At 38.2% G+C, this 26,786-nt stretch overlaps 1 long non-coding RNA gene across 2 annotated transcripts in view; it reads right to left on the reverse strand.

The window, feature by feature from the left end:
• LOC140501463 (uncharacterized) overlaps positions 1 to 26,786 on the reverse strand; it is a 47,548-nt gene that overhangs the window by 10,516 nt on the left and 10,246 nt on the right. For both annotated transcript variants that reach the window (XR_011966194.1, XR_011966193.1), the window contains one exon: positions 4,261 to 4,408. This is a non-coding gene — a long non-coding RNA (uncharacterized lncRNA). The remainder of the gene's footprint in view (positions 1 to 4,260; positions 4,409 to 26,786) is intronic.

Consider the following 26,786-nt stretch of genomic DNA (forward strand, 5'->3'; position numbering starts at 1 on the left):
TATAATTCATTTTAATTCTAAAACATGTGTGTTCCCATGTATGCATGCACATGAGGGAATAGGAAATGCAACTGATAGAAAAAGATCACAAAAACAGGAGTATCCATCATTGGAAATGACTGAACAAATCACAATATATGAATGAAATTGAATTCTGTTATACAATAAGAGGTGGTAGAAGGGATAGTTTCAGGGAAACCTGGAAAGGCTTATAAAAACTGATGCAGAGAGAATTTATACAGTAACAATTATATAAAACTATCCCATTCTATCCTCTTCCACCTATTTTTTTTTTTGGAGGCAATGAGGTTAAGTGACTTTGCCCCAAGGTCACACAACTAGTAAGTATCTGAGGTTAGATGTGAACCCTCCTCCTATTCTTATGGTCCAACAAAACTGGACTGCTTATTCTACATAAACACCTAGTGCTTTTCTGATTCTTTGCTTTTTCTGCTATGATTTCCTACGCCTGGAATTTTCTCTCCACTTCCTGTTTCCTATACTTGAACTGCTATCCAACCTTCCAAGTCCAGTTCAAATAGTACCTCTTCAAAGAAGTGGTCCCCACTACCCCCAAATCTGTCATGGCCTGTCCCCACTTGGACCTCCTATTAAAGTTTGTTTGTATTTCTCTCATGTATACGAGCTGTACAATGTGCATTATCATTGTGTCATAGCTCCTCTAATGTAATATAAACTACAAACTCTTTGTAAGGACAAAGAACTTGAAATTATGGGAGTGCTTATCAGCTGAACAAATTGTGGTAGAGAAATTGAATGATGTGGTAAGAAATGATAAATGGGACAGTTTTAGAGAAACCTGGGGAAAATGAAGGAAGCAGAGCCAGAAGAAAAATTTATAAAATAACAATATTGTAAAGACATGCAACTTTGAAAGACCTAAAAACACTATCCAAAGCAATGACCAACCACATTTACAGAGTCACATGATGATGCATATTACTCACAGAAGAAAAGGATAAGGAGAATGGCATTTGATGGACTTTGAGGAAATAGTCTGAAGGGGAAAAGAAAGTTCTTGGTGCTGGCTTAAGTCCCAACCAAAATCCCACATTCTCTAGGAAGCCTTCCTTAATCCCTTTTAGTTTCACGGCCTTTCTTCAGTTAATTTTCTTCTGTTTATCCTCTGTATAGCTTACTTTATGTACATTTGTGTGTGTGTGTTTGCATGTTGTCTCCCTTATTGGATTATAAACTCTTGAGGACAGATTATGTCATTTGCCTCCTTTTGTATCTCTAAAGTTTAGCACGATGCCTGGCAGAAGTGGTACTTAATATATGTTTCTTGGTTGATTGACTGTTGAGGAATAATAGAGAAATAGGATTTACTATGGAGATGCCATATCATGCGGACCTTGAAAGCTGCTGAGAAGAGTTTGGTAGGAAAGTTCCTGAACAAAGGGTCTTAATCAGGCAGCGTGAAGTGGAAGCATCAGTGAGTTGGAAGGCAGAAGAACTAAGTCCTGATCTCAGCTCTGCCACTTACTAGCCATGGAACACTGAACAAGTCCCTTCACCTCTCTCAGACTCAGTTGCCTGATCTATAAATGAGTATAGTAATATCTGCTCTTACTTTACAGAGTTGATATGAAGATTAAATGAAGGGATTTCTAAGATTACCTATTCCAAATCCCCTATTTTATAGACAAAGAAACTGAGGCACAGAAAGGGTAAGGGACTTACTCAAGATCACACAGGTGAAAGTGTGGAAGAACTAGAATTTGAGACCAGGTCATCTGACACCAAACACAGCACGCTCTATCAGCTGCACCACCAGCTGCCTGCTATTGCATTGTACTATTCTTCATGTACTATGTATAATAGTACATAATAGCTTTGTAAAGGTGCTGTGTAAATGTCAAGTGGGAGGATGATGCAAATGATGCTTTAAGATCAATTTGCCAAGTGCTTTTTGTCTCTTAAGAACAGATTTAAACTTGTCCGTTATTTTTCACCTTTAAAAACAAATATGCTTACCTTGACTGAGTGACATTGGCAAATGATGAATTCATTTGGTTGGAACAATTTCTATGCTTTGTTGTTCCAGTGGCATCCTCTGACAGAGTGTGTCCTGTTCTTACTAAATTGGCTGACATGGTTAGTAAGTGACTGCTCAGAAAGTCTCTCTCTTACAATAGCAATGGCAGTTGCATCTGGCATTAAGATAAGCCCAGCTAAACCTTGTCATTGCTGTTTTGTGTAATGTTGCCATCATAAATATAATCAATCAAAGCTGAAGGTTTTTTACACCAGAGCAAAAGATCCAAGATCTAAAGTTGGAAAGAGGTCATTCTTGAGGTCATCTAGTCCAATTCTCCCCACTCCAGTACCTCCCCCAAAGAATTTATCTTCTAATAAATTTGTACTAATACCATCTATAAGATGAGGGGGTTGGGTTAAATGACTTCAAACTCTGATCAGATACCTGAAAAATGTGTGCTGTCAATCATAAGGAAGGAACTAAATGTAACTGAAGCCTCAAATCTCATTAGTATGAGACTCTCTCCTCATTGATGGAGAATGATTACTCAGTGCTCCTATAAGGGGTGGAGTTGTTAAAAGCTAAACTCTTCTCAAGAGCCTGAAGAAAGGTTGGCAACAAACATCTTCCCTCTCAAAGCTGGAAACCAGAAGACTAGGATCTTTCTTCTCTCTCTTAGTAACTCCACTCACGTAGTTTTAGCATAGTGAGTAATCAATCTCCACCAATGAGGAGAGAGACATATCAATTTTTGAGGGTAAGGTTACATAAGCATTTATTAAGTACCCTCTATATGGCAGACTCTTTACAAATCTTATCTCCTCTGATCCTCATAACAACCCTACAAGACAGGTGCTATTATCACCTCCATTTTACAGTTGAGGAAACTGAAGCTGAGGGGGTTTAAGTGACTTGTCTGTGTCACACAGCTAGTATATGAGGCTGGATTTGAATTCATGTTTTCTGGCTCCAGGCCCAGTGATCCATTAATTTAGCCACCTACCTACCTTCTAGTTCTAGAGGAACTAGATTTAGAGCTAGAAAGAATCTTAGAGATCTAATAAAACAGTTGAATTTTACAGCTTCAGAAACTGAAGCCTACAGAGCTTGAGCTGCCAAAAGTTACACCTTGGGTAATAAGTGACAGCCAGGATTCAACAACTCTCCCGGCTCCACCCAGTCTTCTGACTCCATATCCAGTGTTTTTTCTTCTACGAGTGATATGTGGATAGTGTTGAGGTTCAGGGTGCAAATGATGAGGTGCAAGGTATGTGTGATGAGGTCATCTCAAAAGAATTTGCTTAGGCTGTCTCCAAACCAAGTAAAGGCATTTATTCCAGGTAGCACACCAAGCAGGCTCTTCGTTAAGGGAGGTCATTACCCCATAAGGGAGGCTGCAGCTTAAGGGAGACCCTAGCTTAACACAAATCCTGTCACCATTAGTGGAAAAACTCAGTCAATAGTCCATGTCCTATAGTCAAAGTCAAGCCAAGTCAACAAGCATTTATTAAATGCCTACTATGTGCCAGACACTGTGCTAAAAGCTGGGGATGCAAAGAAGAGCAGGAGACAGTCCCTGCCCTCAAGAAACTCACAATCTAAGTGTGTGTGTGTTGTGGGGGGAGGGGGAAGAGTGACATAGAGATTATGCCAACAACTATGTACAAACAAGTTATAGACAGAACAAATTAGAGGTTTAAAAGGACCTTCTAGAATGAAGGGAAGGCACTAGCACTATCTATAAAGGACAAGATAAAGTTTGTTACTATTAGAATCAGAAAGTCATTGTTAAGTTTTCTGAAAGACATGGATTTGTAGACACTGTGCTCTATTTTTTTGAGTAAATGATTAATTAGTTGACATTGTGGTATCAGTTTTGGAACCTTGCCTTAAGAATGGGCAAATAATAGATTGGCTGACAGCAATCAAAGCTGGAGGTTTGTTCTTTGGGTTGTAGTAACCTCAGGTACTTCTTGACTTCATTTCTGAGAAAGAATGCATGAACTTATTGCAGGTCCCTTCTTAGACCCTCCCCACTGCCTGCCCTCCTGGAGAATTCTGTTTCTTCTTAAGAAGGCATAGAAATACTCCTGCAATTCTGATGGCCAGTCCATAGTTCCTTTTTTAAAATTATAAAGCCATGAGCTTAGATTCTGATGGTACAGGGCCATCTTTTAACCTAAGTTCAAATTCCACCTCTGACATTACCTCTGTTTCCTTGGGAAAGTCACCCCATATTTGTAGGCTCTAGTTTTTACCTTGATAAATGAGGAGGTTGGAAACCATATGGCTTCTGAGGTTCCTCCCAGCTTTGTATCTTGTGTGCTGTGATTGAATCCATCTTCTGATGTTCTGTATTACCTGTTTGTTAATGGATCATGCCATTCTCACTGTCTTTTTCTTTATCTGTGAAGGAAAGAACAGTTCATTTACTCCTTTCCTCACAATGTTGTGAGAAAGGGCTTTGTAAACCCTGGAGTTCTAAATGGGCATGAGCTATTGTTATTATTCCACTGAAGTCCTACTCTGATGTCTCACTATGAAATGGAAGTGACAGTGGATTCTTAATGGTTTTACCATCATAATTTAAGCTTTGGCTTGTCCTTGTTGTTGTTTAGTTGTTTTCAGTTGTGTCTGACTCATCATGACCTCATTTGGGATTTTCTTGGCAAAGATACTGCTGGAGTGGTTGGCCATTTTTTTCTCCAGTTCATTTTACAGATGAGGAAACTGAAGAAAACAAGGTTAAAGGACTGGTCTGGGGTCAAACAACTAGGAAGTGTCTGAGGTGAGATTTGAACTCAGGAAAATGAGTCTTCCTGACTCTAAACCCAGTATTCTATCCTCTGCTTAGCCAAACTACTCTTCTCCCTACCCAATTTTTAATGCCTGTCCCTCAGAAAGCATCTTGTACTTACAGTATGTGTGTGTATGCACACACACACACACAGTGCATATATATGCATATATGTGTATGTATGTATACATACATATAGAACACACATAGACATTTGTACGTACATACACACATATATATATTATATAGATATTTGTTTTCATACTTAACACCGGTGACACGCACACACACATACACAGACACACAGGTAGAGGTTCCAGAATAGCTACTCCAGGTTCAGCGTTTTGTGGGTCAAAGTGATAGCTCAATGAGCCCTAAACAATGTCTCCTTTTTCTCTGGACATAATTATTTGCAAACGGAGATTTCTGATGATATACATAGTGAGAAGATTTGCAATTCCCCTTTCCATAGACATATAGCCCATTCTCCCACAAATATACAAAATATCAGTGGGGAGAATGATATTCATGGGAATCTCCAATGAAAGGATACTTAGCAAAAGTTCCAGCTTCTTTAAGAAACTTTTTTGGGTCCCTCTTAATTCTAATACCTTCATTTTGAAAGGACCCCCAGCTTCTCCTGTACATATATCTTGCTCTTACATAGTTGTTTGCATGTTGTTTCCCTCTTTAGACAGTGAGCTCCATGAGGGCAGGGACTTTCTTTTGACTTGACTCTGAATAGGCATTTAATGCAGATTGGTTTGACTTGGAGGCAGGGATATGTTGGTAAAGGTTTAATAATAGTTATCAACATAATAATGCATCAAGGTCTGATTTATTTGCATTTGCCAATTTCTGAAGTTTAAATGCTCACTCCAGAAATTTAACCAAATTGTTACAACTGGCTGTCATGAGGGCTGGAAAGGGAGTGTGAGACCCCCACAAAGACCAGGGTACCAGGGGCAGATTGTCTGGAGAAAAATTCACAGACGCAAGCATTGTTGAAGTCAAGGTAAAGATTTATTATGCTTCTCAGAGGGCAAGAGTTCTTAGGGAACCTGCAACCTTAGTACCTTAGTGCGGCACAGGGAAAGTTTGTATTCTATAGTATTATTTGTGCCAAATAGGCTAACTAGGTGTTTTGGGATGGGATTGGGGAGTGGTTAGGGAGTGGTCAATTCTTAAAGGAACATGCACCTTTAGTATCTACTGCGCCAGTAGTTTACTGAAAATTTATTGGGAAATAGCCCAAGGCAGGGGCTACCTGAAGGTGTGGTTTTAGGCCTGAAATGTCACTAAGTCAACCAAAGGTCAGGGCTGACTGGAAAAATCAGGCTTCTCTCGTCAATGTCTGGTTAGACAAGATTAATGTAAGGGAGTACAGGTACGTCTAAGTCGAGGATTCATATGATGGGTCAGTGAGTGGTAAATGTCGTTATGACTCAGTACACAGCTAGTTCAAACTAATGAGTTCTATAGGTGTAGCTGGCTACTATAGCAGGAAGGGGGATAACGGTTATTGCTAGGGCAGGCTATGTCTTTGAGAAAGAAACTGCCTGAGATAGTATTTTGAGGCTAGGGAGAAATGTGATTTTTAAAGAGAAATCAGAAGAGACCTGAGTTGAATGCTGCCTCTGACACTTGCTAGCTATTTGACCTTAAAGACACCTGTGGCCTCAGTTTCCTCATCAGTAAAAGAAGAATAATAACTCCTATCTTAAAGGATTTGTAAGAGGCAAATGGCATAATAAATGTAAAATAGCCTCCATTTGCCTTAAAATATAAGACAAATGTTAGCTGTTATTGTTATTGTTAGCAATAAGGTAATTTAAAATTGCTTGTAGGTATTATAGGAAATATTGTCCTCAGGTGAAAAGCCTTGGCAACAAATTTTGAATATTTGGATATTTTAATAGATCTACTTATGTTGTCCTATTATGGCCAAGATATTTTACTGAATAGGACTCATCATCCCTTAACATCAAGTGGATGGGGAAAATGAAACCAGCATTTATTAAGTACCTACTGTTTAGAGGTAGTTGTGCTAGAAAATATAAAAAGTTTACATTCAATTTAAGCAAATCTATATTAAGCACCTACATGCCAAGCAGTGTACTAGATGTTAGAGGTCACACAGACGAAAATTAAAACAGTTCCTGTCCTCAAGGAGCTTACATTGCTGTGGAGGGAATGTACCTAGAAGATGAAACACAAGATAAATACCAACTAAATACAAAACGATGGGATGGGAAAGCACTAACAACTGGAGAAATAAGGAAAGGCCTCCTGTAGGAGGGGGCACTCGAGCTAAGGTTTAAAAGGTTATTAGGAGGTCCAAGAGGTGCAGGTGAGGAGGAAGCATCTGTAGCAATTGGTTTTATGAGTCCATTCTTGTCTTTCCTTCTCTGCCATTTTGGGGAGGTCATTTTACCAAATAATAATGGAACTGAGTATACTGGGAGCTCCCAGTCTAGGAAGAAAAGTTTCTCTTCCCTAGCCACTGAGTAGAAACTTCCTCTCTGCTCAACAGGGAACTCTCTGAAAACTGCTAGTCACCATTTATCCTACTTTCTCTATATCAAACCCTACTCAGAACAAAAGTCATATTATCTTTTTCTGGAAACAAAAGCTATTTTACCTGTATAAACAGCATATAAATTCTGTTGTAAAAGATCAGAAAATACCAAAACGTAATGTAGGCTGATTTGCCAGATGGCTAGATTGAGGGAAGGGGTGCAGGAGACCCAGGGAAAGGGAAGGGAGGAAGAGAGGAAGGAAAGAGCAGATAAACTTAACAAGTCCCAAGAAATACATGCTAATAGTAAGTTATTTTCAGGCACATCATTACTTAAGTGGATCAGAAAGGGAGACATGGCTCCAATTCCTCATAATGTTGATCTCATAGTTAGTCAGTCTGGGGTCCCAGCATCCCTCACCTGTGTTTGGCTCCTGAATCCGGTAACTCTACATTCTACATCCATCTCCCATATGGCTAGGGTAATATAGTAGACCCTGCTGGCAGTGTAGAACTGAGCCATTCCTTCCCTCATGGAACTTAAAATGTAGTAGGGGGATGAGATATTCATACAGATAACTAGTATACAGTACATAATGAAAGTTTTAGTAAAGATTTAAAGGAATACAAAGCTGCACTGAGATTTTTAGGGCACCTTTTACGAGGCTACTTAAGTGCATTGAAAGAGAACAAAACAAAATGCCCTGTGAGGTCTGAAGATGGAGTTCATTACAGATTGGGAGTGAGGGGTGGGAATTGGAAGCCTTTGAGTTAGACAGGAGTCCACAAGCAAGGAGGGAGAGGGGGTGACATTTCAGGTATAAATAAATAATATGAGCAATAACGATAGTAGACAATGTTTATAAAAAGTTTTAAAGTTCACAAAGTGTTTTACCTACATTATCTCATTTGATCTTCATGACAGTCCTGTAAGTACTCTGGGTATTTTTATCCCCATTTTACAGAAACTAAGACTGAGAGATATTATGTGACTTGCCCAAGGTGATATAGCAGCTGATAAGTGTTAGATACAAAATTCAATTAAAAAATGCTCTGAATCATTATTGACTAGATAAATGCAAATTAAAACAACTTTGAAATACTATCTCAGACTTATCAGATTGGCTAAAATAATAGAAGGGGAAAATGACAAATGTTGGAGGGGATACAGGAAAATTGGGACATTAGTGTACTATTTGTGGAATTGTGAACTGATTCAGCCATTTTGGAGAACAGCCTCGAAGGATGCCCAAAGAATCACAAAACCATGTACAAAACCCTTTGAGCCAGCAATACCACTATTAGGTTTGTACAGAAGTTGATGGGGAGAGAAGGGAAATAAAAGAACCTACATGTTCCAAAATATTTATAGCAGCTCTCTTTGTGGTGGCAAAGAGGTGGCCTATCAAGTGGGGAATGGCTAAATAAGTAATGGAATATGATTGTGATGGAATATTACTGTCCTGAAGGAAAGGATGAGCTGGTTGATTTTAGAAAGACATGGAAATACTTGTATGAAATAATGAAAAGTAAGTGAGTAGAATCAAAAGAATGTTGTATGCAGTAACAGCAATCTTGTTCCAAGAACAATTGTGAACAACCAAGTTATTCTGAGTACTAAAAATATTCAAATCAACTATAAAGAACCTAAGAAAGAAAACGCTATCCACCTCCTGAGAAAGAACTGATAAATAGAAGTACACATAGCATGGTTTTACATATATTTAAAAAATTTGAATCAAATGCTGGCCTTCTCTAGTGCAGGGTGGAAAGGAAGTGAGGAAGACAGACAATCTGGAACTTAAAATGTAACCCAATAAAAGGATGAAAGAAAAAAATTAAAATAATATATAGAATTCAAATCTTTTGTAACATGGTGCTTTCTGCACTGTCTTTACTGGATGAGGTCATTAAGTACAAGCTTTATGACACAACTGGGTCATCAAGTCTGAGATTTAATTTCAAGTACTAATGAGATTATTGTTTTGATTGTATTTAAAACTACTTGCATCCAATAGGCACCAAAGAACTGTAACAAAGTAGATGCCCATCAGTGGGGGAATGGACAGACAAATGATAGTACATGAATGTGATGGATTATAGCCATGCAGTAAGAATGGAGGGCGGTTATATGAAGTAAAGGCATGGCAAGCAAGTAGAATCAGGAAAAAACCACTATACACAACGATTATAACAATATCAATGGAAAGAACCATGAGAACACGATCCACAAAGCTGAAACCTGTGAAGTCACAATGGCCAAGCTTGGCTCCAAAGAAGAGATACAAGAAGGCATCTTCTTCTGCTTCTTTGCAAAGTAGGGGACTATGGGCATAAAATACTACATTCACAGGGGGTCCCAAAACCCTTAGTGAAGTTTTGAACAGTTTTCATAGTTTAAATCATCAAACTTTTTTTATATATTGGTTAGTTTTACCTAATGATTCCCCACCTCTTTTTTATTCTTTGTTATAAGGGGTACAGAGGAGGAGACCGTGATGTAAAAAACCAAAATGTCAATAAAATTATTTTTAAAAAAACCATTTGCTTGGATGCACCTTAATCCATCTTTATTCAGGGGAGCAGTGCTACAAGGAGCACCCTAAAGCTCAGATGAGCCAAATATGATTCCCAACATACACAAATGTCACATGTTAGTACAAAAGCACCTATCTTCAAGATGCTGGCAGAAAATTTCTTCAGATCTTGATATTTCAGAAATACTACATTTACATGCACTGACTCTAATAGACACCACTATTTCATTTTACCATCAAACAAAGGGAAAAGAAATTTTTAGGTAAATAATAAGAATACCTGCATTATATAACAAGTTTTAAAGTTAAAAAAGTGCTTTACAAATAGCATCTCATTTAATTCTCACAGCAACCCTTGGAGATAAGTGCTATTATTATCTCACTTTTTACAGATGAAGAAACTGAAGGTAAGGGAGGTTAAGTGACTTGCCCAAGGTCACACAGTTAATATCTAAAGCTGAATTTTAACTCAGTTCTTCCTGACTGCAGGCTCAGTTTTGACTCAAATATTTGTTAACTGAAATTAGACTGTAGCATCGGTACACAGATAAAATAGACTTGGAAAAGACCATTCCAAATCCCCAGTGTGTTTCTTATTTAATGGCAGTTGGTAGGAGTGACCCCCTGATGTGGTAGATAGAGGACTGGTTTTAAGAATAGGCAAATCTGGATTCAAATTTCTTCTTAGACACGTATTAGCTGTGTGACACTGAGAAATGCACCAGACCTCTCTGTTTCACTAGTTTCTTATCCATAAAATGAGGGAATTGAACTGCATGACCTCCAAGGTTCCTTCTGATTCTGAATGTACAATCTATCTTATAATAGAACCAGGATAGTCAATTATCCCCAGCTTCATCAATGAGTACCAACAATTTTAAAGTTCAGAGGTTCAACTTTTTCCACAATGAAGATCCTTAGGGCTTAATAAGAGATTTGGATTTCCAAGCCCTTTGTACCTTTTCTTGGACAGAAGTATCTTAAAACTTGTGCTGAGCTTAGAAATTAATTACCTGCCACTTCATCTTCTTTTCAGATACCGTCTGTAGAGCTGTGTACCATTAATACTGTTTAGATTTAGGTTGTGTTAGTCTTTCTCGATTATAAGATCTATTTTTCCAGGATGTGTAGTTGGACAAGGTCAGGAAAAGGTTTTTCCCAATAAAGCAGGTTCAGTAACTGTGTATCCCTGGTGCATTTTGAAATTTTGAGATTGTAATTTTATCTGTATATTAATTTTCCCTTAAAAAACGCAAGCAAGATGAACTCTTTGGCAAATCAGTCTTGTCTGATGGTGATGATGCTCATGTTCTCTCTAACATGAAAAGACATTTAAATATTTGTACAGATTTCATTTCTGAGAGCCCACCCCTTTGAATAAAGGATGACACTGTTTCCTGATACTTGTCATAAAAATATGTTGTTTTTGAATCAAGTATTATTGTTAGAAAGAAGTTATCTAACCAGTTTGGCCAGCAGCAGTTGCATAAACAAAGGCTATGTTCCTTGTTCATGTTATTATTTAACAAGAAATTGAAGGTAGAAGCTGCTTTAGCCTTTGGCCCTAGGAGTAGAGGCTCATACCTTCATTGGTTTCCATACTCTTTCCCCCAACTCCTATCACATCAGCATTTAGCCTCTGATAGTCACTAGAGCCAAAGAAACTCATCCCCTAGTGACCAGTCTTTTGGCAGTGAGCTTCTCAGAACTTAGCCAGGCTAGTCCTTAGGTGTCAAGCATGCAGATCCCCTTCTGGGTCCATATTCTAAACCCTTCTAGCCTGGGACAATCTGCCAGAGCTTTTGCTCCTGGGCACATTCTTTAGAGCATGGGTCACCTCCCTGCCATAATGAGATGTTGGAAAGTTTTAGAAAAGAGAAGCAATGTGTTTCAAAAAATCTACCATGTAGGAATAGCCTTAAAAAGAATGTTATAATGGTTTTTTCCCCAAACGTTTATCTTTCTAGATGTTTTATTTGTTGGCAGATTGGACAGAGTGGATAAAGTACTGGCCTTGGAGTCAGAAAGACCTGGGTTCCAATCCTACTTTGTATACATACAGTGTGACACTGGTCAAGTCACTTAACCTCTCTTTGCCTCAGTTTCCTATTTTGTAAAATGAGAAATAGAATAATACATATAGTGTGTGTGTGTGTGTGTGTGTGTGTGTGTGTGTGTATGTAGCAGCTACATGGCACAGTGGATAGAGCACCAGCCCTGGAGTCAGGAACACCTGAGTTCAAATCCAGCCTCAGACACTCACTAGCTGTGACCCTGGACAAGTTACTTAAGTCTCTTTGCCTCAGTTTCCTTGTCTGCAAAATGAGCTGGAGAAACAAATGGCAAACGACTCTAATATCTTTGCCAAGAAAATCTTACACGAGATTACAGAGAGTTGGACAAGACTGAAAAATGACTGAACAGCAATATATGTATTAACTGCGATACTTTAAAAGGTTGTTGTAAAGATCAAATGCTTAATGTAAATAAAGTGCTTTGCAAATCTTTAAGTGCAAAATAAATGTGAAATGTTGTTATTCTTATCTTTTAAGCTGAATAATGTTTTATTTTACTTTACGTCTGAACTTGTCCAAATGAAGACTCTTCATTTAAATATAGTAGCTGAGAAAAATCATTGTTGCCAGTGTACACTGCAATAGATACAGAAGCAAAATCACATTGATGCATACGTTGTACACATGGATACTCCAGCGGACCAAATCCAGCTGGAACTGATATGATTCCTTTCCCTACATTATAAAATACCACATCCCTGGGAATCAGGAGACCTGAGGTTTTTTCTCCTATAATATGACCTTGGACATGTTTGTTCATTTCTCTTGGCCTCATTCCTCTATCTATTGAATGTGGATACTTTCCACCTACTTATCTCAGGAAAATCATGAGGAATGATGAGAAAATATCAATAAAGCAATTTGAACTTTCAGGGGAAAAAATGTTTTTCAGTAGAGCATGTTAAATTACTATGGCAGAAAACTTTAGTGACTCTGAAATTGGGGTTCACTAACTAAGCTTCGTAATCATTAAAAAACACTGTGTAGATAACATATCCTACCAAAAAATGCTTCCCAAATACCTTTTTAATTGCACTCAGATTAGATTCACCTTTAAACTTTATTGTTTCAACAGAAGAGATGTGTAAATGGCAATTAAACAAAGAGGATTTACAATATCTAAGGATTTGGAATGAGATGTTTTATAACCATGAATCAGAATGGATTGAGATTCCAAGGTCTGATTTTAATTGTGATGATCATATGGGAGTAAAAGAAGTTAAAATTAGTAATGTCTTTAATTTGGGTTTTTGAACAAAATTACTTTCTAGGCTCCCTTTGGACAGGAGCACAAGGAACTCACAGGGAATGTTAATTCTTCATATAACTTCACTCATGCCAGAAAAAAAGATGAAGAATTGTTATTTGTCTTTATATTTCCAAGTTTTTCCTCCAACAATTTATACTTTAATACTTTGAAGCCCCAGGATTTCATCTGGTATCTCTCTCTACCAATGCAAATGACAGCCTCTCCATCTTCATGAGATCCTTTGGCTGACAAAATCCATCACTTAATGGACAGACAACCCTGGGAGTGGTGGGGCCCTGAGCTAAACTAAGCTTTTCCTCAATGACAAACAGATTCATTGCCCTAGGTCAGTTTTTCATTTCTTTCCATAGAGCCTATGTTCCGCTGACACATGTTAGGAGAGCCCAGAGGGATGAAAAGTAGAGTCAGTGGAGATTTTGTTCAATCGAGAAAAAAAAGCCTCCTCCTTTCACTCATATTTTCATGAGCCCGTGATTCATTCAGAGAAAGGAAAGAAGTATTTTCGGGGTCTGTGCCAGGCTCATTCTGGTCCAATACAGCTTCCCTTCCTGTTCTGAAGGTACAAATCTGAGCATTGGGAATGTCATACCACTGCTGATTACCTTAGCTAAGACTCTCACTGAGTAAACACTTAGTGACAGGGTTTTCTAAAGGAACACTGGGCAAGAGAAGGATGAGAGAAATTTACATGATGTAGCCATGTGTGCAATTCCTTTTCTGGCAACTGGGGCAGATGAACATTAATCTTTCTCAAGCCTACAGAACAGCAGATGCCCTTCTGTAATGGTCATTACTCTCCTGTCCAACTGAATAATCAGTGCAGTGCCTCTGTTTTGTTTTTGTCAGGAGTTCACCTTTCTGCTGCTACCAGAGCCCAGGGGATAATCCATATAGGGCCTACTCTCTGTACCTGCCCATTGCCATGGGCCACTGAGGGACCTCTTGTTACCTCTGTATTGGGTCTGTTTTTCCACTTCCTGGAACCAAAAATCAGCCTGGCAAATGGTAGAGCTTTGGGATTCACAAGACAGGATTGGGAGTGAGTGAGGTGGTTTGCTTGGGAAAGGGGAAGGTGTGTAGGTTGGGAGTGCTTATTAATGTTGTCTTTTCTTGGATGTCATAATGACTATTGCTTTAAGAAAATTATTCTTGTTCCTTACTGATGATGTGGAGCTTAAGTGATTTGTTAACAGTAGTTGAGGAAAAAGGATAGAGAATTTGTTTGTCAGGGCAAAATGAGCAGTGGAGATTATCTAGCACCTGGGAGGTAACAAGAAAGGCTCGACTCTGGGAGAAAATTTTTCTTCCCCATTGCAAAAATGTTATAAATGTATGGCTGAAGAGTTTTGTCTTGAGTAGAACAGGTCTCTTTTTAAATATATTTTCACCTTCTCTCTCAATCTATGAACTTATCTTAAAAGAAAATCAGCTATTGGGCTTCATTAACCATTAACTGGGCAGCTAGGTGGCACAGTGGATAGAATACTAGACTTAGAATCAGGAACAGCCCTCTTCCTGAAATAAAGTCTGGCCTCAGGCGCTTCTTAGCTGTGTGACCCTGGGCAAGCCATTTAACTCTGTTTGCCTCAGTTTTCTCATCTGTAAAATCAACCCGAGAAGGGAATGGAAAATCATTCCAGTTTCTTTGCAAAGAGAACCCTAAGTTGAGTCACAAAGATTCAGATATGACTGAAAAATGACTCAACAACAACCATTAACATGAATAAATGTCTTGAAAAAAACTGATGGACTACCAGAGAAGATACCAACAATTCTCTCAGTTAAATTTTGGGGAGGAGCTAAGATGGTGGAGTAGAAAGACACACATATGCTAGCTCCGAACCCACAGCCCATAAAATACCTGTAAAGAAGAACTCCCAGCAAATTCAGGAGCAGCAGAAGCCACAGAACAATGGAACAGAGATTTCTGTTCCAGAGAGCCCTGAAAAACCTATCTATTGTTGAAGGTCTCCACATAAACCCCCTGAGGGAACTGAGCCCTGTGTGGCAGCCCTACCCCCACCTGAGCACCTGAACTTAATCTCACACTGAATAGCAGCCCTGCCCCCGCCCAAAGCCCTGAGGCTGGGAAGCAGCATTTGAATCTCAGACCCCAAGTGCTGGCTGGGTGGATCTGGAGACAAGGTGAGTGTGGAGAGGACACTCAGAAGTCAAGGGAAGGAAGGGATGATAGAAGAGAGGGCAGATTGGTGATAGGGGCAATTAGAATGCTCGGTGTTTTGGGGTGGGGGGAGGGGACAAATGGGGAGAAAATTTGGAACCCAAAATTTTGTGAAAATGAATGTTAAAAGTTAAATAAATAAATTTTAAAAATTCTTTGTTTCTTGGGCTATGTAAAAACAAAAACTGGAAATAAAAATTTATTTAAAAAAAGAACTAATGATCTTGATAGAATGACTTGTCTTATCATAAGATCACATGATCTATAGCTAAAAGGGACCTCAAAGGTCATCTAGATCAGAGCTGTCAAACACATAGCCAGTAGTGGAACCAGATTAAAATATTGTTGAGAAATGTTTAGCAAAATAAACAAAAATTCAATAAAACATAGGTAATATTGCTTTGAGACCCACATGGATCTATTTCTATATGAGTCTGATGCCACTCATCTAGATCAATACTCTCATTTTGCAGATCTCAGACAGGTTATGTAATTGACTCTAAGTCACACAGGTTTAGCCACTTACACAGTTCCCATGACTCCAAGTTCAATATACTTCCTACTGCACCACCACTTCCTACCTCAAATTGGTGGGAAGAGTATATTTCTTAATGTGTGATTACTATATATTTATCTTAACTACATTCAGGATTATACAGTCTCAGGAATCTACAATAGGCTCATCTATTCATTAGTTTTCCCAGATAGACTCACATTCATATCATCCCAACACAATTCTTGTCTAACCTTTTCCCATTTGGTACAGAGGCAAATCAACAGACTCTAGGCAGAGACGTCACATGTTTTCAAGGTCAAAGTGAAGATTCATCACAAGGAATTCATATATATGATTTAAATGTCTTTATACTAGAGGGGGTTTCAGGTAACCCTGGAATTTTTTAGTTGTTAATCTTACTTTATTCTTTTGAATATATCTTTCCAATGGGATGAAATACATGCAGTGACTGCAATGGAGAAATCTACTGAGGTTATGAGTAGGCTACAGAATATTTCTAATGAAGACTTATGCATAAGAAGTTAGATAAAGCAGAGTATTCTGGATGTGTATGACAGGAAAGCAAGAGGGCCAGTTTGCATAGTTAGAGTAAGGGATAGCAGACAGTCACAAGTCCTGTGGAATTCAAAGAGACCTAAAAGAAGATCTCCACTAAGTTAGGCAGAGCCTCTGGAGGACTTAGAGGTGTATTTGGGTTGCAATCTGCCCTGATGGAAGACATCCACACTGAGAAGATTAGAGGTCCACTCAAGCAGATACTCTTTCCAATACCGAAGCTTTGATGTTGTTTAACAACATCCAGAAGAGCTAAGTTAAAGCTTAGTCTCCTCTTTCACAATAGAGATTTTTCTCTCCTTTTGCCTCTCTTAGCAACTACTATTTCCACACTCTTGCTGGAGATGGAAAAGGACAGAGATAATGAAACCATTTCACAGATGGAAGGGATAGGCGGTACCTCAATTACAGAGTTTAGGTAACCAGTCTGTGCTGAGTGTGTGGGTAGGCAAGGCTGCCAGACCTAACTGGGGGGCCCAAGGTATCTCCTGGATGATCTGTAATTTCCACAGAATGATGTGAAACCTGATTATGGACCATTACCTAACCAAGAATTAAGAAACCAGAATACTAGTTTTGACCCTACCACTGACTCATGTAGCCTTGATCTCCTCAATTTATTTCTGCTGTTTGCATGATGGAAAAAATTTTCAAAACAAAGATTAACTTCCAGTGAGCCATAAATCTCTGTCTTTCTCAGTCTCCATTTCCTTCCCTTCTCCCTCCTCCCAAAACTCCACTACTATTCCTTATCTTTTCTCCTTCACTAAATTTTATCTTCCCCTAGCTAACTGCTATTTTCTGGGATCTGGTGGGGAAAACTAGCACATTTTTATACCTTTTTCATTTTGTCAGCATAAGCAGCTGCCTCATGAGAAAATTCCCTTTACTAATGCACATGGCAACCACTCTGCAAATTAGTCTTAGTCAACTGGGACACTAAGAGATTAAGAGACTTGAAGAGGCTCACACCCATATTATGAAAATGGATCCCAACTCATTTGTGGGGGACAACCAGAATCCAAGTGTACTTCTCAGCTTGGAACTCTGCCAAAGGACTGAGTTTGACTGTCCGTTGACTGAGGACAAACTTGCCTAAGGTAGTATATCTAGCTGATCTCAAATTGTTTAAGTGACTTACCCAGGGTCACCCATCTGATGATTGTCTGAGGCCAGATTTGAACTCAGAAAGAAGAGTCTTCGTGACTCCAGGTCCCAGTGTTCTATCCACAGCAGCACTTAGCTGCCATTAAACACTTTAACAAATATGATCTCATTTGGTCCTCACGGCAACCCTGTGAAGTAGTTGCTATTATTACCCCCATTTTATAGTTTAGAAAGCTGAGACAAATAGACCCTTTGTTCACAGTTATAGGCTAGTAGGTATCTGAGGCTGAATTTGATTTTAAATTTTCCTGACTGACTCCCGGACTCCTAGTGCATCCACTATGCTATCAGCTATCAAACTAGTTAATATGTTTACCTTAAAACCTTACAAAACATTTGGGGTTCCTTCAGAGGAGTGAACCAATATATAAAATGTGAAAAATAAAATATTATCAAAGTGGCTAATGGCAAAACTTGAAATAATGCCTCACCACCAGCTAACAGTAATTAGAAGTCCTCCTCTTTTTCCCCAAAGATCAAAAGGGTAAACTGATTTGTAAGTTAGTTAATTCCTCCTTCACCAAAAGAAAATTTTGAAATAAAAAAAAAAAAGATAAAGCCTCCAAAGATGTAAAAATGGAAATTGTCCTGGGGATAAAGCATAATTAAAGCACACCCTCATTTTTTCTTGAAATTGACACCTCTTTCAGGAGGTAGGAGCCAATGAAGCAACATTCAGGATAGCTGTCAAGTTTTAAAATCACTTTGAGTGATACTGAAAGTGTCACTTCTCAAACTGTTTTAGAATTTACAAAGGAAAAAAGCGCCTATAAAATGTGGATATTTTAGTTTTGTTAAGAAATACTGTGAGCAGAATTAAAAGCAGTAATGTTCTTGAGATGTTTTTGTTCTTTCCCAAGTCATCATGGGATAATGTTAAATGGTTTCCTATTTAACACCTTTGGCAACTCAGTGGAAGCTATTTTCTAGAATATTGCCTTTGAGTAGTTAGAAGCAGCTATGTTAGAGGACCCTGAGTAGCTCCAAAATATGGAACTGCTGATAAAAAGGAAAAAGAAACTCCTGTTTTTCCATCAGATTAAAAAATATATATAATACATAAAATATATATGTATATATGCATATATAATATATACATATATGCATAGATATATACATATATAAACATAAAATCCAATGCTAATAAAAGAAAGATGACCAACAGTTATGAGTAATATTTTTTCATTAAATAGAGAAAAGCACTAGCAGGGTAATGCCAGTCTAAAGAAAGCTTGGCAAAACAACCAACTAGGCAAAATTATACCAAGGACATCTAAGGAGGAAAGAGGACTTCAAAAAGAAGATGGAAAAGATTTGTAATATTTATTATAAGAAATTATTTTCTCCATCAAGGACAGTGGAACCACCACTTTTGGACCCTAACATCAGAGTGTCTGAGTTACATGCAGAGAAATAGAAATGGCAGCAAGAAGAACAAAGACAGGGAAAACTGCTGAGTTAGATCAAATATAGAGAGAGGAGATTCATACTAAAAGCAGTCCAATTATGAGAGCACTAAGGGGTCAATTTACAAGGTGTCTGAAAGAAGATGTGGAAAAAATCTCACTGATTCCACCCCCTCCAAAAAAAGAGACAAAGAAAGCATAAATAACTCCCAATCTATAGTCCTACTTCCCAAATATGCCTAGTTTTTATGAGGTTCATCTATTAAGAATTGAGGGCATCTTCAATGAGAGTATTATTAACAGAGAACAAGTAGATGTTCACAAGCAAAATTCAACAATGGCCCACATCTTTACCATCTCACAAATGACTGAAAGTTGTAAAGAATATGATTCCATTTTTTGTTGTTTTTTGATTATGAAAAAGCATTAGTAGAATAAAATACCACCTGATAAGTTCTTTTACAAGTTATTTCCCATCCATATATCAACTTGACACTCACTAGCTGTGTGACCTTAGGCAAGTCACAACCCCAACTGCCTCATCCTGGGTCATCTCCAGTCATCCTGGTGAATATCTGGTCACTGGATTCAGATGACTCTGGAGAAGTGAGGCTGGTGACCTGCACAGCCCTCCCTCCCTCAAAGCAAAGTCAAGTGCAAATTATGTCATCATTTCTCTGATGGCATGGTTTTCTTCAGCAACAAAGGACCAACACACACACACGTAGTTGGTCAGTCAGTAAGCATTGATTAAGCACTTGTGATGTGCTAAGTATTGGGGATACAAAGAAAGGCAAGAGACCTTGCCCTTAAGGAGTTCACAATCTGATGAAGATAACAGATATATATTGTCGAGCTATGTACAAGTTAAATAGGAAATAATTAAGCAAAGGATATTGGTTATAGTTTACTTAGGTCTCAGAAGAGCTAGAGAAGAGAGTGGGATGCTGTGGTACTCTAAATCCATATCCGAATTGGGATTGGGGTGGTGGTATTTAAGCTCTGAAGACAGCTTCCAATTTTACCTTTTATACAAGAAAAAGTCCCATTTCTGATGTGTGCTGGAGATAGTTTCTCTTCTTTGAGGATGCCAGGATGGTGATTGGTGTGAAACAAAGTGAGTCAGCATAGAGTCTGGTTAAGAGGTATGTTCTCCAATCTATTTATGGTGTTAGGTGCTGTGGTGCTATCTGGGCCCTGATGGATACATCTATGAGGTTATTTTTGGGAACTGATTTTAAGAGTCAAAGTAAAAGAAATCAAGAAACAATTAACATTTAGAGGATACTACCCAGTGGATGTACTTATGAGTCTTCCTGTAAAGTTCTATCTCTTAAATTGCCTGTCTAATTCCAATAGAATGGTCTTGACTTGTTCATAGAGTAATTGTCAAAGCCTCATGGAAATGTTCATGACTTTTTGCCTGAAGATTATACATATGAATATGAATTCAGATTCTTTAAGGTAAAGAAATAAAATCTCAGTCCAAGAAGATCCTAACAAAGTGGGGGAGAGTGAGTAGGAGTAGGGTAAGACATTATTTATTAATATAACTATGGATAAGTGTAGTCTGCATATATTTTCTCTAGCAAGCAGTATTGATTCATTTTTCTTTCCCAGTGGGAAGGTGGCACTTGCAGTTACAAAATTCTAAGCAGCAAATATATTCTTACACATATAATAAAAAGGATTGTAGATTACACAAAACAGACATTAATGAAATGAATCATGAAAGTCACAGTATAGCAATAAAGCCAATATGAGTCAACAGCACAATATCGTAGCCAAAATAAAAGCTAATATTATCTTGGGCAACTTTAGGACAATACAGAAAAAGAAAAAAGGAAACCGTAGGCCAATCATACTTACATATCTGGATGCAAATATCCTAATTAAAAGTTTAGAACAGATAATACAGCAATATAGGGGAAAAAAGAATTAACCAATATGACCAAATGGGGTTCATCTGTAGAATTCAAGACATAAATATGGACAAAGAAATGCATGAAGAAAACCCATCATATTAATAGGTAAGATAAATAAATATATACGTAGAAGATGGAAAGAAAGAAAATAGATAGACATGCCCAAAATACACACGATAAAAATAAATATTTATCCTTGCTCTAGGCATTCTAGTTCATAAATTGATTTGATCACTCTCAGGAACAATCTGTCGACATATAGTAAAAACTACAAAAATATTTATATCTTCTTCTCCAATAATTCCACTTTTTTGCAATATAGCCCAAAGAAAACAACCCTAGCATCTATCTTCTCCCTTTTCATCTTTGTTTCCTGACTTCTCTGACTTTCTTCAAGTCCCAGCTAAAATCCCACCTTCTACAAGAAGTCTTTCCGTATTCTCCTTAATGCTCTTACCTTCTCTCTATTGATTATCTCTAATTTATTAGTTCTATATCTTGTTTGTGTATAGTTGTTCACATATTGTCTATTCCATTAGACTTTGAGAATTGAGACTGTCTTATGCCTTTCTTTGTATCTTCAGTGCTTTGCACAGTCTCTGGCACATAGTATATGATTAATAAATGTTTGTTGATTGACTAAAGCTGACCTAAAAATTGTGAGGCACTCTCTCCCTCACTTCGCTTTACTGTGTCATAGTCACTGCTTAAGCATAATGGGACCACTCAGGACTGAGGACTATTTTGTGTATATGTAAATTTTTTTTTTAAGATTCCATGCCCAAAAAGGTTAAGAAAATGGACTTTATGCTCAGCTAGGTTTAGAAAATAGACTTGATCTATTGCCAGGACTCTACTTTCGGGCTTGGTAGGAGCTGCTCAAGTGTAGACACTGAATATCCTTCAAGAGCCCTGAGTTACTTGCTATGTCATTAAGATGCACCAGAGTAGGACTTTGTGGAGCTCTTTTTGCCATGAAGTTGCTTTAAGTTCACTTTCTAAAAAACAGTTAAGGTACAGCTAAGAGGTGCAGTAGATAGAGCACTGGTCCTAGAGTCTGGAGAACCTGAGTTCAAATCCCAACTTAGATGTATATTAGCTATGTAACTAAGGCAAGTCACTTGATCCTGGTTGTCTTATAAAGCAAAAGTCATTGAGTGGACTGTGTCTGTCTCTAATCAAATAATTAAATTATTTTGGTTGTGGTACTCAACTTATTTTTTCATGAGCCCTTAACTGCTCAATAGAAAAAAAAGAAAAAGCTCTTCAATATTAGTTGAGAATCAATTTTATATTGAAAAATGTTCTGGCCAGGGAAGATTTGTGCCTTTCTTTAGCATTCAGGCATAAAACAAGAGAAGCATGGTCAAGGTTGGATGAAGCCGGAGTCCCTTCACCCATTCACCAAGATTTGCTAACCCAGTATACATTTTATTTATTAAATTCTTAAATCACAGGAAAAAAAGAGAACATGTAGGTTTTCTTATGTCTTCTCAGGGAGAAGAAAAAACTCCTGGTAAATGATTTACCCACTAAAAGAACATAAAGTTATTTCAGGACCCTTTGCTTTAAACTCACTAACTCATATTTTTGTAGTCAGCTTAGATCCCTCTTTTACCTCCCCACCTTTGTCTAAGTGTTTCTCATCCTGACATTCAGTGCCCTGCTCATTACAGGAATTTTCATCCTGAGGAATTTGCATATTCAGTGGATGCATTGTCCTGTGACAGGGGAAATAGAAAATCATAACAGGACTTGTTGCAGTATTCATTGGTCTGTACATGTCAAGTTGGAAAACCTGTACTGGATTATGTAGCTGCTTCAGTCAGTCATGTTCCTAATAGCATGGAACGCTGGTAAATTGCCATGAAGAGTTAAACTTCTGGTAATAGGACTGGAATATGATGTTCTAAAACAAAATCTAATATGTGACTGGTTATGTAGAGAACAAAGAAGGTCAGAATTGACAGTAAGACAAATGTAAAAATGTAAATGTAGGAAGTTTTATTTTTTTTTCATTGAACAACTAATAAATTAAAGGACAAACTCCTGGATAATATTCACTTTGGGATGCCCAAGCCTGTAGATAATCATATGAAAATTTATTGGCAAATTATCCAATGACATGTATTCTGTTCATAATACGCTACATATTTTTATAACTATCTTTTGTTTTATGGATACAGTTCTATTTTTACCTAAATAAAAGTCTGTTGGAGATACTCTAAGTTTAGGAATGGGGAACTTGTGGCCTCAAGGCCCCATGTGGCTTTCTCCGTCCTTGGGTGAGGTTTTTTTGCTGAGTCCAAATTTTACAGAATAAATCCTTGTATTAAGGGGATTTATTCTGTGATGTATGGATTGAATTTTTAGAAGTTATTGAAACAATTTTTGAGACTTAATTGTTCAGGAGACTAAAGGCTCAGGTTGTTGATATCATTTATGAGTTGCTTGAACACAAAAAGCCTTAAGAAGCTCCAGTCAGTAAGTTATGCTTGACCAAAGGACCACCATAGGCAACTTAGAGACAGCATAGCTGTACAAAACTGAATAGACTCAACATTTTCCCTAATTATTCTTTTCTTGTTATAGCTGCGTATATCTCCTTTTGCTAATAAGAAAAAAGCTACTACCACTTCATCTGTATCTGTTTATCTACTCTATTCTCTTACTATTCTACTTAATGCCTTTGTTGCAGTTACCCTAGTATAGGGGTGAGGAATCTGCAGCCTCAAGGCCACCCCCACATGGTTCTCTAGGTCCTCAAGTGCAGCTCTTTGACTGAATCCAAACTTCACAGAAAAAATTGCCTTTATAAAAAGATTTATTCTGGGGGTGGAGCCAAGATAGCAGGACAGAAAGACACACATACACTAGCTCTTCCCCCACAGTCCATAAAATACCTGTAAAGAAAGACTCTCAGCAAATTTTAGAGCAAAAGAAGTCACAGAACAATGGAGTGCAGGAGATTTCCAGCCCAGGGTGACCTGAAAGGCTGATGGGAAAGGTCTGTCACACTGGACGTGGAGTGGAGCCCAGCATAGCCTTGGCTGCCTCGCATGGCACCAGGAGGAGGACCCCAGCAGGCCTCGAGGGTGGAATCCCTAGCAGCAGTAACGGTGGTTTGCAGATCCCTCAACCCACAGGCACTAAAGGTCAGTGAGAGGGTTTTTTCAGCTGGCTGAGAAGGGAGCAAGATCTTCCCATAGCTTCAGCCTCAGACAGAGGCAGAGGCCACATAGGGCAGCAGCAGCTCCCACAGCAGCAGGCATCCATTGCTAGATGGTAAAACCCTGGGGAAACTGAACAGCTGATCCTTACCTCAGTTCTGTGTAGTGGCCCTGCCCCCACCTAATGCTCCTGGGGGAATTGAGGAGCTTATCTGAATCTCAACCCCCAGTGCTGACTTGGTGGAACTGGAGGCCAGGTGGTTGTGGAGAGGAAACTCTATTACTCACAGATTCTGGGCACAAAAGTTTCTTGTTGCTCCCAGACCAGTGTCTGGCTTGACTGTGCCACCTTGGAGGAACTGAGATCTTATTGATCCTCAGAGTATACCTTATGCTTGACATAGGACCCAAAAGTCAAGTAACTGGTTGAAAAAAATGCCCAAAAAAGGGGAAAAAAAATAAGACTATAGAAGGTTACTTTTTTGGTGAACAGATATCTTCTCCTATCCTTTCTGATGAGGAAGAACAATCAGGGAACATCAGGGAAAGACACAAAAGACAAGGTTTCTGTATCCCAAACATCCAAAATAAATATTCAATGGTCTCAGGCCATGAAGGAGCTCAAAAAAGGATTTTGAAAATCAAGTAAGAGAGGTGGAGGAAAAATTGGGAAGAGAAATAAGAGAAATGCAAGAAAAGTATGAAAAGCAGGTCAACACCTTGCTAAAGGAGACCCCAAAAAATGCTGAAGAAAATAACACCTTTGAAAATAGGTTAACTCAATTGGAAGAAGAGGTTCAAAAAGCCAATGAGGAGAAGAATGCTTTAAAAAGCAGAAGTAGCCAAATGGAAAAGGAGGTTCAAAAGCTCACTGAAGAAGACAGTTCTTTCAAAATTAGAATGGAACAGATGGAGGCTAATGACTTTATGAGAAACCAAAAAATCACAAAACAAAACCAAAAGAATGAAAAAATGGGAGATAATGTGAAATATCTCATTGGAAAAACAACTGACCTGGAAAATAGATCCAGGAGAGACAATTTAAACATTATGGAACTACCTGAAAGCCATGATCAAAAAAAGAGCCTAGACATTATCTTCCATGAAATTATCAAGGAAAACTGCCCTGATGTTACAGAATCAGAGGGCAAAATAAGTATTCAAGGAATCCACCAATCACCTCTTGAAAGAGATCCAAAAAGAGAAACTCCTAGGAACATTGTGGCCAAATTCCAGAGTTCCCAGATCAAGGAGAAAATATTGCAAGCAGCTAGAAAGAAACAATTCAAGTATTGTGGAAATACAATCAGGATAACACAAGATCTAGCAGCTTCTACATTAAGGGATCGAAGGGTATGGAATAGGATATTCCAGAAGTCAAAGGAACTAGGACTAAAACCAAGAATCATCTACCCAGCAAAACTGAGTATAATACTTCAGGGGAAAAAAATGGTCTTTCAATGAAATTGAAGCATTCTTGATGAAAAGACCAGAGTTGAAAAGAAAATTTGACTTTCAAACACAAGAATCAAGAGAAGCACGAAAATGTAAACAGGAAAGAAAAATCATAAGGGACTTACTAAAGTTGAACTGTTTACATTCCTTCATGGAAAGATAATATTTGTAACTCTTGAAACTTTTTTCAGTGTCTGGGTAGTTGGTGGGATTACACACACACACACACACACACACACACACACACACACACATACACACAAACACATAAGCATATATAGAGAAAGAGAGACAGAGAGCACAGGGTGAGTTGAATAGGAAGGGATGATATCTAAAAAAATAAAATTAAGGGATGAGAGCGGAATAAATTGGTAGGAGAAAGGGAGGAATGTAATGGGGCAGATTATCTCTCATGAAGGAGGCAAGAAAAAGACTTTTTAATAGAGGGAAAAGGGGGGGAGGTGAGAGGGAAAACGTGAAGCTTACTCTCATCACATTTGACTTGAGGAAGGAATAAAATGCATATTCATTTTGGTATGAAAACTTGTACAATACAGGAAAGTGGGGGAGAAAGGGATAAGCAGGGTGGGGGGAATGATAGAAGGGAGGGCAATGGAAGGAGGAAGCAATTAGAAGTCAACACTCTTGGGGAGGGACAAAGTCAAAAGACAGAATAGAAGAAATGGGGGGCAGGATAGGATGGAAGGAAATATAGTTAGTCTTACACAACATGACTACTATGGAAGTCATTTGCAAAACTACACAGATATGGCCTATAGTGAGTTGCTTGCCTTCCCAATGGGGATGGGTGGGGAGGGAGGGAGGAAGAGAAATTGGAACTCAAAATTTTAGGAACAACTCTTGAGTATTGTTCTTGCATAAAACTAGGAAATAAGAAATACAGGTAATGGGGTATAGAAATTTATCTTGTCCTACAGGACAAAAGAGAAGATGGGGATAAGGGAAGAGAGGGATGTTAGAAGGGAGGGCAGATTGGTGATAGGGGTAATTAGAATGCTTGGTGTTTTGGGAGAAATGGGGAGAAAATTTGGAACTCAAAATTTTGTGGAAATGAATGTTGAAAACAAAATAAATAAGTTAAGAAAGTAAATGTTGATGAGTTTTCTTAAAAAAAAAAGATTTGCTCTGTAAAACTTAGATTCAGTCAAAAAGCAGCACTCAAGGACCTAGAAGACCACATGTGTCCTCA

Source organism: Notamacropus eugenii, chromosome 4 (genome assembly GCF_028372415.1).
Source record: "Notamacropus eugenii isolate mMacEug1 chromosome 4, mMacEug1.pri_v2, whole genome shotgun sequence".
Classification (NCBI taxonomy): Eukaryota; Metazoa; Chordata; class Mammalia; order Diprotodontia; family Macropodidae; genus Notamacropus; species Notamacropus eugenii.